Consider the following 13,169-nt stretch of genomic DNA (forward strand, 5'->3'; position numbering starts at 1 on the left):
GACACTGTTGATCATTGTATTTTAAAACTTAGACTCTTCCAGTCAGGACTCTCTGAGAGAGCAGTGGCATGGTTCTCAAACTACCTCAGTAACAGGACTCAGTGCATTAAATCTGACGGTCTATGTTCTGACTTTGTTATAGTGCACAACGGAGTGCCACAGGGTTCTGTATTAGGTCCCCTTCTATTTATCATTTACGTAAACAATCTTAGTCTACATGTGCCAGATGCAAACTTGCACTTCTATGCTGATGATACAGTTATTTACAGCTGTGGTTCAACTCTTGTCCAAGCCATCGACTCCTTGCAGAAAGCCTTTTCTGCTGTCCAGCACTCATTACATCAGCTTAAACTTGTTCTCAACGCAGACAAAACAAAGCTCATGTTGTTTTCTAAATCAAGGAGACGAGCCCAAACAATCCCATCAGTAACCACTCTTGAAGGTAATAAAATAGAGTTGGTTCACACCTATAAATATCTGGGAATCTTAATTGATGACTCGCTTACCTTCAAACCACATGTAGAGAATCTTGTGAAAAACCTGAAGTTAAAACTGAGATTTTATTTTCAAAATAAGTTGTGTTTCTCTTTTAATACAAAGAAGCGGCTTGTTGCTGCAACATTCTTGCCTGTGCTGGATTATGGTGATATTCTATATATGAATGCTTCTGCTCAATGTCTTCGAATGGTTGATTCTGTGTATCGTGCTTCTCTGAGGTTCATCACTAACCGTAAATTTCAGACTCACCACTGTGAGTTATACTCTCAGGTAGGATGGCCTGCTTTGGTAAGTCGGAGGAACTCTCATTTATACAGTTTTATATATAAGGCGATACTTGGGTTGCTGCCTTCTTATATATGTTCCCTGCTTGTAATGAAACATGCTGGTCGGTATTCTCTTCGTCCGCATGGTTACTTGTTGCTTTCTGTTCCATTTGCCCGAACTGAACTTGGTAAAAGAGCTTTTGTCCATTTAGCACCCTTGGCCTGGAACAAACTGCAGAAGGAATGGAAAATGACTGAATTCATTTCATTAAGTGATTTTAAATCTAAACTACGAATCCTTGAGGCCAAGTCCATAACATGCAACTGTTTCAATTAGATTGATTGTCATTTTAACTGACTTTTTATTTTATTTGAATTTTATTGAATTTTATTTTTTATTTTATTTGTATTCTTTCACTTATTGTTGCATGTGTGTTGTTGCTGCCTGTGTTTGAGTAATTTCTGTAACTGTGAGACATCTGCTGCTGCCTATCTTGGCCAGGTCTCCCTTGAAAAAGAGGTTTTTAATCTCAATGGGATCTTCCTGGTTAAATAAAGGTTAATAAATAAATAAATAAATAAAAAATGGACACTGTACATGTACTGTACAGCACGGCCCCTCCTGAGAACCCTCAATGTCTACATGCATTTAAAACTGGGTGGTGGGCACCTATGGAACGCCAGGACTGCCATAATGAATTAATTAAATACATCATTAAATAATTAATTAAATGTGGCAATAATTAATTAAAATTGGAATTAATTAATTAAATAAATAGTTATGACACATGTAATTAATTAGTTATTGACACATTTAATTAATTATTTATGTATTTCACATTTTAATTAATTATTGACACATTTAATTAATTATTGACACATTTAATTAATTATTTAATGCTATATTTATTTATTTCATTTTGGCAGTCCTGGCGTCTGGCTCTCATCTTGAAATAATTTTATCTGTCAGCCTCACCCATCAAACTCAGGGGGCGGGGTTAACGCTGCCCATGCAGCTTCTCTAACATTTGATTGGTTGCCGTGCAAAGTAAGTCAAAACAGGTCGATCCTAGATAATCGATTGCTTGTGTAGACTTGGGGCAGCCAGGTATCCCAGAATGCATTTCAAATCACAGGCAGCAATGGTGGTGGTGTAGTTTTAAAATATCCCATTTTTCTGTCACCAACTACACTTTTAACAGTGTTTTAGCTGCGAATGTCGCGCCGTAATCTTCACATGTCTGGTCAGGTTGTCAACATAGAACATGTTTGCAAAAGTGCTCAGATGTTTTCAGAGATTTCACTAGCTCTGCTAACAGTTAGCATGCAGAGTGCACCGAGGGGGTTACGTTAACCGGTTTGTTTACATATTCCACTCTCCGTGTTCCACATGTTGCATTCGCAGATTCTCATTTTCACCGAACGATCGTCTCTTTCCGCCTGGTCTTGTGTCTCTGTGCTTCTGTAACATAAAGAACGAGCTGACATTTTTCTCACGAAACCAGCGATCAGCTCAACAGACCCTCAGTTTACCTGCATGCAGACGGAGGTCAGACAACAATTTTACATGTATGATCTTAAAACAGGACACAGCCACTATACGTGCTGCACAGTAAAAAATGGAGTGTCAATATTTCAGTGTAAACCTATTTTAACCTAGAGAGAGTATATACAACTCTGTGAGGAGTAAACCAGCTCTAACGTCAGAGTTAAAAGTCAGTGTAAAGTTCTGTAGACACGGAGTGAAGACATAACTCCACACAGTGTTGATTAGTACCAGTCCGCAGGCGTGTGCGGTCTGAGAGCTACCACAGTCAGGTAAGTTAAGTTAACATTCCCATACTGGTAACATTGTTTAGTAAGTATTTTTAAACTAAATAGCTCTTTATAGTTACATTGATGTCGAGTTAGCAGCATTTACCCATAGGTTTAATGATATTGTCGAGTAGCTACATGCTAACCATTGCTAAAAGTTCAAATGTTCGTTATATTCTCACTGAGTTAAGATTAACCTAAAACATGTTAACTATGTATTTCTTCTAAGTGCAGCTTAGATAATATTATTGTCACATGTCTAATGGGATAGTTTTAGCAACTAAATTACCGTTTATTAGTAAGCTAATAATCGCTAATTAGCTTCGAAGGAACTATCAGAAAAAGTGGGTAACATTACAATAAAGTTTACTCTACTGATTTATATTCTTTTAAGCAAATGCCAAAGGCTTACACTAATTTAGAATTAATTCAGATTCTTTTATATAAATTAATTGACAGCAATGTTAATGATATGTTAATATACAGTAATTGTTCACAGAAATAAAGCGAATTGCAGTAAGAGCGACCAATACTTGATAAGTAGACTAAAGTTATTAAACAATATTAGATGTTAGTCACACTTGGTCCATTTGCAGTAACACTGGTTGATAAAGGATCTTTATTAGCAGTTAATCTGTTACTTATTTCTTCATGCTGTAGCTGTTAAGTAATATTGACTTTTAACTGCTTCTATTTTGTATAAAAACTAAAGCTCTAAAGTACATCCACAGTTTTAAACTCTTTCCTTTATTATTTTTTTCTCTTTTGTTTTGTGAACAGAATATGTTGCTGCGTGTTTTGTTTGGTGGGGAGCAGAAGTATGTTAGGCTGTCTGACCTGGGCCCTATTTCAGAAAGCCGGTTTAGTGCAAACTCTGAGTAAGTATACCCTGAGTTAACGAAAACTCTGGGTTTTCGGTTTCACAAAGCGAGTTCAGATGAATCCTGAGTGAGTCACTATGACGACACACTCCGTGAAGCTAACCTGCCCCCTAGCAGGTTTACCACAACTAACCCTGACTGTCTCCGCCTCTTTGTCGGAAACCTGACAGTAGGAAGTGTCGGACATGGCGTGCCCCTACCTCGAAGAGCCAGTAGATGTTGAAGCCCAAATTCTCCGCAGAGCTCTCCGCCGGGAGAGAGTGATTAGAGCGCGTTTGGACATTTGATCATTTCCTGATGATTTTCTGTGTGAACGTTACCGTTTTTCAGCACAATCTATAATTCATTTGAATAACATCCTCAGGCCTAATATTGCTCATGTGACACATCGCAGACATCCTCTCAGTTCTGTACATATTATTTGTATTGCACTTCGTTTTTTTGCAAACGGGAGCTTTCTGTATAATATTGGTGACGCTGAGCACGTTTCCAAGACTACCGTCTGTCGGGCAGTCAGGAATGTTACAGTTGCACTGAAACGTCTCCTGCACTCGTCTGTGGTGTTCCCCGGTCATAGACCCACAAGATTTATCAAAGAGGGATTCCACAAAATTGCAGGTATCAGGATGAACAAAACTCAATTCATGATGTGGTGATACTTGAACTACTACTTAAATTTTACATTTATTTTCAGGGTTCCCAGGCGTGATTGGCTGTATAGATGGCACTCACATTCCAATCATTGCTCCTTCAGTAAATGAAGGAGACTATGTGAACAGGAAGTCTTTCCACAGCATTAATGTACAGGTACATAGTTCCCTGTAGCATTTCAAACTAACAAATTATTTCATTATAGTAATGGATGCTAATTTGTGTTCTCTGCACTGTGAAGATCATATGTGATGCTGCCAACATTATGACAAATGTGGAAGCCAAGTGGCCAGGCTCTGTTCATGACTCACAAATATTCCATGAATGTACACTGAGCACAAAATTTGGACATGGTGAGTTGAAAATACTTTAAAATATATAAAGACCAATTGCTACAGGGACATTTGAACTGAAGTGTATCCTTCTGTCTTAGGAGAGTTCACTGGCTACTTGCTTGGTGATAGGGGGTATCCATGTTTACCCTATTTGCTTACCCCTTACCCTGACCCTGAACCGGGCCCACAGCAGCGATATAATCTGGCTCATTGCAGGACAAGAGCCAGAGTTGAAATGACTATCGGAATGCTTAAGGCCCGGTTCCAGTGCCTTCAAAGACTCAGGGTCACCCCAGAAAGGGCATGTGACATTATTGTGGCATGTGTGATTCTTCACAACATTGCCACAATTAGAGGAGAACACTGTCCTTCTGAACCAAACATCAGCAGTGATCCAAACCATGAACATCCTGACCCTCCCACGGACATACAAGATGGAAGAGCAGTCAGAGACACCATATGTCACAATCATTTCCTTTGACCCATCATCTCAACATGTTGAAAGAAGAATAAACAGATTTTTTGTTCAACTGGCTTTATTGGTCGCCTGTATTTCCTGTACACAAAGTATTAATAAGTATATTATTATGTATAAGTATATAACACTGAAATAATTCGTCCATCTCTGACCACTTCACCCACCCTTAACTGATGTTCTAGCAGTAAAATCTCAATCTTGGTCTTTTGGATCTGCTGCTTGAAGTGTTCCATTTCCAAGTCACATTTTTTTATTTTCTTGATCAAATGGGTCTTGTACAGCTGCTTTACAGGGAGCTATTGAAACACAGAAAATAGCATTGACATTCATAGTACATGCCTACTTAGGTTGGTTGTAAATCAGTGCTGAACATCTTACTGAGGAAAGGTTTGTTGGAGACGTGGCTGGACCCTCTTCCTCTTCATTTCCATCATCACTCTGTTAGAGACATAGAAAGTCCATGGTTTTATTATAGTACCACATTTATTCAATTGTTATATTTTCCATTGTAAGATGTAAACCTCATAAAGTGTCTCTGTTGCTTCCTCCTCTGTAACAGCTGTCAATGTTTCTTCATTATTTTCCTGTAGTAAAGAAATTAACAACATTGCTGTTCTACTGTAAACTCATATAATCTGTGGAGTATTAAGAGTACTCATAACTGCATGTTGGTCTGGCTCAACAGGAGGCTGCACCAGATGCAGTACACCATCACCATCAACTGATAGAATATGAGGTTTATACAGGTCACTTATAACTTACAAGGGACCAAATGGCAATTAACAAACATATACCAATCACCTTACACTTCATTGTCATTATGCTCTCAAAGACAACCAAGACTGAGGGAAGGCAAAATCAGTAGGAAAATAACTTCACTACAAAATAATTCATTATGGTAAAGAGTTTATCAAATGAATGAGTAGCACTGCAAAGGTGACTGTGAAGAAAGGATGTATGCACATCATGTATTATTTTGAATTTACCTCTTATGTAGGCACTTGTGTCTTGCGGGGTTACTGACTCAGAGGATGTCCCCGCAGAGATGCCTTCAGCCACAGGGCGCCCACTGTTTTGGCTGAGGGCCAACTGCTCAGCCTCTGTGAGTGGTGGTGGTGGAGGACCCCCACCTGTTTTTCGGGCCTCCGCTTTTTTTCTGTTGGCTATAACGGGTCACATTTGAGCATACAGAGTAAGCAAATATGTACTTGTAATGTGCTCAGATAATTTCAATAAGTGCTTACAGAAGGAAAATTAATGTAGCCTCTAACTGCAATTGATTTACATGGGACAAACAGACCAAGCACTATGGCTCATAATACAATTACACCTTACCTGTTTGGACTATATTTTTATATTTCATTTTTACTTGCTGCCAGGAACGTTTGGGGCCTGTTGGGTTGCACCTGCGCTCACATCATGTCACAAAATAAAATGTATAAAATAAAAAATAAAATAAATAACGTGTTAAATGGGTGGAGATCCCTAGATCAATGTTTAAAGTAACACTCACGCATTGACTCTGTCGGCTATGTTTTGCCATGCATGCTCCCTTTGTTTTGCAGCTGAGGCTGTGTTACTTTTTTTCCGCAAAATTTGCATGTTATCGGCATATGCTGCCATCAGAATTTCGGCCTCAAGCGCTGTAAAATACATTGACCGCGCCTTCTTTCCCTCCGTCTCCATGGTGACTCGCTTAATCTGTGCTCCACTAATCAGGGCTTTATGTATCCTCGTGCGCGCGCTTGACTTGGGGTTAAAGCAACTCCGCGTTGATTGAACTGATTGTTATCAGCCTTTCTGAAACCGAATATTCCGAGTTGGACAGTTCGGGGTTACTCAACCCTGAGTATCGTTTTTCACTCTGAGTTTTCTAAACCGGCTTCCTGAAATAGGGCCCTGACATTTGATGCTTTCATGAAAGAAGGTTAGAATATCAGGATAAAACAAGATAACAACGTTTACCTGGTCAATAAACAAGCTTAATTATATTCTAAGTCAACTACCTAAGTTGATAATTGTTTCTACTTCAACAATGAATGAGAATTACCTATATTCTTAAGCTTCATCTCATCAATATTTTGTGAAGACATAGCCTTACTCTACCATTTGATAAGAAAATGCATGGCCTTTTTTTTTTTTTTAACAATTTCTGTAACATTTCTTTTCTCTTACCTTACTTCAGTGTGCCTAAAATTTAACATACCAGAAGGCAGACAGCTAGATATGAAGGTGTTTGACCAGTCTGACACAGAAGTAGACGCAGAGGTGTTTGAAGAAATAGTGAAGGGGTCACCTGTAACCTTCCGAGTCATGCTGAGCAATGAAGAACTTGGTAATCACTCACATACGTATATGTTTATATGAAATTTAAAGGTTGAGATTGAAGCATTAACAGTTAAATTTAATGCTTCTGCTTTGGTCATGTTCCTTAATGCACAGGTGTATCTCTGTCATCATCATCTTCTCCATCGGATGATACAATCATTCTAAACTTCACAATGTGTGAACCACCTGAAGAAGCAGCAACCACTGAAGGAAGACAACCTAAAAGGCCATGCCATATAAACTATGAGGCAAAAGCTGTGGGTAGTGAACATTGTTAGTCTAATTTGCAGTTCAAAGTGTTACGGACACAAGTACTACTGCTAATGTTGATGTGGTGCCTGAACATTTAGAGCATAGGTGTCAAACTCTGGCCCGCGGGCCAGATTTGGCCTGCAGCCTGATTACATTTGGCCCGCGAAGCCATACCAAATTACTATTAGAGCTGGCCTACTGGTATTATACAGTTAATATATATATTGTTTAGTATTAAGCTTTGCTTGTTCCATATTCAGGTTTTCAGCAAAACTTGTTTGTCCATAAAAAAAGATTCATTCTTATATCTAGAGGAAGATTTTTTTTTTCAATAAATATTAATGTTAGCCCGCGACTTTGTTCCAGTTTTGAATTTTGGCCCACTGTGTATTTGAGTTTGACACCCCTGATTTAGAGGCTGAGTCGGAATTATCTTCAGCAGACCTTGTAAATAGTTGTGCAGCTGTTATTTCTGATCTAAAGGCAGCAGGTGTAGGCCAAAGTGTAGTGAATTCTGTAGTGAATTCCATGGAAGAGATTGTTCAAGATATCCAACAACATGCTAAAGAAACAGTCATTAAGCATGTATTTAGTAATGAAAGAGAAACAGAAATGTGCAAGAAAGTTGAAGCATGTTTTGATGAGTTAGAGAATCCTTTCTCAGTTCTTAATTCTGAGTACAAGAGGTCAAAATATTTATCAGACAAGTGGGAAACTGTAGAACCAGTTGAATGTGTAATTGGCTCAAGATTTGACACAAGGCGAAATAAAAAGACTGGAACATATGATCAGGCAGTTGTTCAAGATAAATTCATGTATGTTCCAGTTTTATCAACATTGGAATCAATATTTAAGAGTCAGCATGTTGGAGAAATGTTGAAAAAATCAGACACTTGTGATTCAAGACGCAGAGATATTTGTGATGGATCTCTATTGAAGACACGCCCTCTTTTTTCCAACAGAAAAGCACACAGTTCAGATCCAAATGTTCTATGATGACTTTGAGGTTGCAAATCCTCTTGGTTCCAAGCGAGGTATTCACAAGTTGGGTGCAGTATATTTTACCTTAAGAAACTTCTCTCCCAAATGGAATTCTTTTTTGGCCAACATACACCTTTGTGCCTTATTTCATGCACAAGATCTGAAACGTTATGGTTTTAGTGAAATTCTTGTTCCTATTGTTCGAGACATTAAAGTGTTAGAGAGCGATGGTATTGAGATTCCACTATTCGGTGGTTATGTTCGTGGTAGTGTGGTACAGGTCACTGGTGATAATTTAGGCTTACATAGCTTGTTTGGTCTGGTGGAGTCTTTCAGTGCAAGGTACTGTTGCAGGTTTTGTTTAGCTGATAAAGATGACTTTCAAACAGAATTCTCTGAAGATTTCCCCCAAAATAGTGTTGCGCACCAAAGACAACCACACTGCTCACTGTCAGGAAATGTCTAATAATCCATTGCTTCCTTATGTTTTTGGTGTAAAGAGTTCATGCTTATTGAATTCACTGACATATTTTCACACAACTGAGAACTTCTCAGTTGATGTGATGCATGATGTTTTGGAAGGAGTGGCCCAGTACAAACTGAAGTTATTGTTTTTGTATTTAAAAGAACAACATCTTACATTGGGAGAAGTGAATTTGAGAATACAAAGTTTTGATTATGGATTCATGGAGAAAAACAATAGGCCAGTAGCTGTGAATTTAGGTGGAGAGTCTAATGATCTGGGACTGAATGCTATTCAGACATGGTGCTTACTGAGGAATGTTCCCCTCATGTTTGGAGATTTGGTAACCTCTACTGACCAACATCGGGGCCTACTACTTTTATTACTACAGATAGTTAACATTGTATTTTCTCCTATGTTATCTCAAGGTATGTGTGTATATTTAAAACATTTGATTGTGGAACACCACAAACTGTTCAAGATGTTGTATCCAGAGTTTGGACCAAGTCATTGTTTTGCAAGTCTCAAGTAAGTCTCAAGTCTTTATCCTCAAGTCTCAAGTCAAGTCTCAAGTAATGTCAGGCAAGTCAGAGTCGAGTCTCAAGTCACTGGTGTAAAAGTCCGAGTCAAGTCACAAGTCTGAAACTTTGAATTTCAAGTCCTTTCGAGTCTTTAAAAAAAAAAAACAACGAAAAAATAATGTTGCAGTTATGCTAAATGTAAATATTAGACCATGTAATTTTAAAATCTGTGTTTTTCTCAACACATGACAAAATAGTGAACTTAGAAAATATACACAAATTGTGAAATTGCACCTCTTTAAAATGCAGCTCAATTAAACCTAGCTCCAAGAATAATTTTCACCGATAGTTCTGAGATAAGCTGCATGTTATTCTTGGATGCGGTTGTAGGACCAGCTTTAAAATCGCATGACAAAAATATCATACACATTAAAAAAAACTGTATCACCAACGTAGCCTGGACAACATTTGCTAGTTAGATGAAGTCAGCTATCTCATCTTAGCATATTTATATGCATATTTATAATCATACGGTTCTTGGAGTGAGTGCATACACTCATGAAGTTTAGTAACTTCAGGTCACTGCAACAAGCCCAGGTACAGTTTACCGACGGATGGGTGCAGGACCTTGAAATGCACCGTGTAGAAAGTAAAGACCATCGTACGTATCATAAGTTTACCAGTCTCACAAATCGTCGTCATAAATACACATTCCTTAACCGTTTATTAATAGGACCTTTGAGCTCAACGGTAATTAATTAGTAGTGGAAATAATTTCTGGTAGCATCACAGAAATGTAGCAGTGACAATAATACTGTATGCTGTAATCGTACTGGACAATTAGTGATACAAAAAACCTGTTTTATCCTGTGAATAAAAGTATATGTTTTTGCCCATGTACCATAATAACAGAAGCGAAACGCAATATTGTGTCAGGACAATTCACTATTTATGCACAATAAATAAAGGAGCATAGCGCGACAATTTCTGTTCAGCGCCAGAGTTGCTTGTAACCTATATCACCAATTATGTTATGAAAATGACGTATTAACTACTAAAAAACACTGACCTTCGTGTAAATGCTTGGAGCAGACTAACCTGTGAGCTGGAGAGTTCTGGGATGTTATATTTGATCTTTGAATGGCTGCAATCCAGGCCATCCGTCGGCTCTTTGTTACTTCGGAAACATGGCTTGAACAATTTCTCTTCAACGACGTAATCCGATAACAACCGATCTCTTTACCCGTCGGCTTCCCGTGGCTGTCATGCGACCGGCTATTGCAGTTAATAATACAACGGCTTCTTGACATTTTTGTGTTTCTTTTTATCGCTGTATAACTGATTTTAATTGAAAGCCTGCGTGCGCTAGTACCGCTTGCCACGAGTTCCCAGAATCCTTTGCGGTTCTACCCGTGAATGACGTCACATTTTCAATCTCTATATAATATGCATGTTAAATTTTATATTTGGGGTAAAATATCAAGTCTTTTCAAGTAAACCGGTTCAAGTCCAATTCAAGTCCCAGGTCATTGGTGTAAAAGTCCAAGTCAAGTCACAAGTCTTAGAACATTTTTTCAAGTCAAGTCTAAAGTCATAAAATTAATGACTCGAGTCTGACTCGAGTCCAAGTCATGTGACTCGAGTCCACACCTCTGGTTGTATCCCCAGAAAAAACTTTTACCAAAGCACCATTTTCTTATCCATTATCCTCGCTGCATCCAAAAAATAGGGCCTGTACTTCATAGTTGGTGCATGCGCTATGAAGGTAAGCACAATTTTTTCAAGAAACTGCTCAAATCATTCAAAAATATCACCAAAACGCTGGCCAAAAAAACACCAGAATTATATGGCATACATTTGGCAATCTTCAACAACCTTTAGTCGGTTAGACATTGGTCCAGGAAAAATGGTGTCTTTAGATATGGTAAAAGGAGGTTCTGGAATTGCAATAGCAATGCAACTGCCCAATAGAGTTCAAGTTATGAAAGTGAACTGGGCTAAACAGAATGGTATTGTTTACCGCCCGCATTTGGTTATTTGTGGCAAAGTAGTGTCTGAAATGCCTGTGTTTTACCAGATTGAGTCAGTTCTGATAATACATGAGAAACTGGTACTTCTCATTTTGCCATTTTGTACAGTAGCCTTTCAAGAACATTTCCATGCTTATGAGTTGACCAGGACAAAGCAAGATTTAGTTGTCTTTCATGTTGACAGCCTGCATTATCCCAGGCCTTTTGACATACAATTGTCGTATGGAGTGAATGACAACTGTCATTACTTACTGTCATTTGTAAGAGTTTGTTATGCTAATAAATGCTGTTACTGTAACCTGTATGTTTGTAGTTATTTTCATAATATAGGATAGATCACAGCCATTTAGAAATATAGCATCATATGATAAATATGAAAAAATAATGAAAATGAAATATTATTACACATTAGAGTGAACTTGGACTAAAAATAACTCTATAAAGTGAAATCATATTACTCTAAACAGTGTGAATAACCCTCAGTGTTAAATATTTTTACACATTTTGTTGTTAATTTTGACACTAAACTGAGTAGAATTAACACTAAAAAGTTAACACTGGCCATAGAGTAAATTTTACCCTAATTTTGAGTGGGACCAAATGTTATCTGAAACAGAGTTAAAATCAACTCTCTAAGTGTAAAATTGACAGTTTTTTACTGTGTGGCCTCATATCAAATGTGAAGGCAGACTGAGTCTACGTTTGACGTTTGTTTATATCTAATCTTCCTTTTCAAACATTTAAACAGCAGCGAGTCTGCAGCTGAGGGAACACAAACTCAAATTGTCGGAACAGGTTTGCTCGTTTCTTGGATTCATTTGGTGATTTATTAAATGTATAACTGTTATTCTAATCTGCTGCTGGGTCTCTTACACTTTTCTTTATGCTGTATATTTTCACGTCTCTGGAATAGTTGGCAGTTAGTCAGCTGGGAAACTCTGCATATCGTGGATATGCTGACCTCGCTCCGTGGTGTACAGGGCCGTTTACCCTCATGATTAATATTCACAATAAAAATATTAGCCGAACATCATGAAGTCTGTATGTGTTTCATAGTGTCGAACAACCTTTGTACAGTTAAAGCCAGCAGTTACTACATGACAGAAACACCAACGTTATCTCTTTTATGCGTTTATACACAGGTCACGCTGATTACTGAACAAAAACCCAAAGATCAGATGTTAAACAGATTTATTTGCTCTCTCTCCTCCTTAAACATGTTTTTAATGTTAGTTATAATTCAGAATTGGCGACTGAAACACGTAGGACACATAAGAACATCAGGAAATAAAACACCGATAAATATAACCTCAGTAAAAGAAGTCAGCGGGGGTTACTACAGCTGTGTACCGGGGCCTGCGCTTTGTCGGTGGGATTGCTTGCGAGGCGAGCGGGTCTATCCCACGCTTTGCCGTGAGACTGGGCAGATGTCTCCGAAATCATCGAAGCACTTTTGCAAAGAGGCTGTATCTTGACAAACCGACCAGACACATGAAGATTAAACCACTACATTCTCGGCTAAAAAAATATTAAAACGGTATTTGGTGACACACAAACAGGGTTTTTCAAAGTTCAGTTCTGTTAGCTTCCACATGCCGGTTGTTGTGTGCTAGAAACAATGGCCACCAGGCCTAAGCAATGGTTTTGACTTGATCAGCGTTAACCCCGCC

At 38.3% G+C, this 13,169-nt stretch overlaps 2 long non-coding RNA genes across 2 annotated transcripts; one reads left to right on the forward strand and one right to left on the reverse strand.

The window, feature by feature from the left end:
* The first annotated feature begins 1,722 nt into the window (after window positions 1-1,722).
* Window positions 1,723-4,494, forward strand: LOC145421844 (uncharacterized). Its single transcript, XR_013903202.1, has 2 exons — window positions 1,723-4,267; window positions 4,353-4,494. It is a non-coding gene; the product is annotated as an uncharacterized LOC145421844 (long non-coding RNA).
* A 649-nt stretch (window positions 4,495-5,143) lies between these two features.
* On the reverse strand, window positions 5,144-5,572 carry LOC145421838 (uncharacterized). The gene is made up of 3 exons (XR_013903196.1): window positions 5,446-5,572; window positions 5,303-5,362; window positions 5,144-5,220 (listed from the first exon to the last, which is right to left on the reverse strand). It is a non-coding gene; the product is annotated as an uncharacterized LOC145421838 (long non-coding RNA).
* Between the last annotated feature and the right edge of the window lie 7,597 nt (window positions 5,573-13,169).

The sequence above is a fragment of the Astatotilapia calliptera genome, chromosome 18 (assembly GCF_964374335.1).
Source record: "Astatotilapia calliptera chromosome 18, fAstCal68.1, whole genome shotgun sequence".
Classification (NCBI taxonomy): domain Eukaryota; kingdom Metazoa; phylum Chordata; class Actinopteri; order Cichliformes; family Cichlidae; genus Astatotilapia; species Astatotilapia calliptera.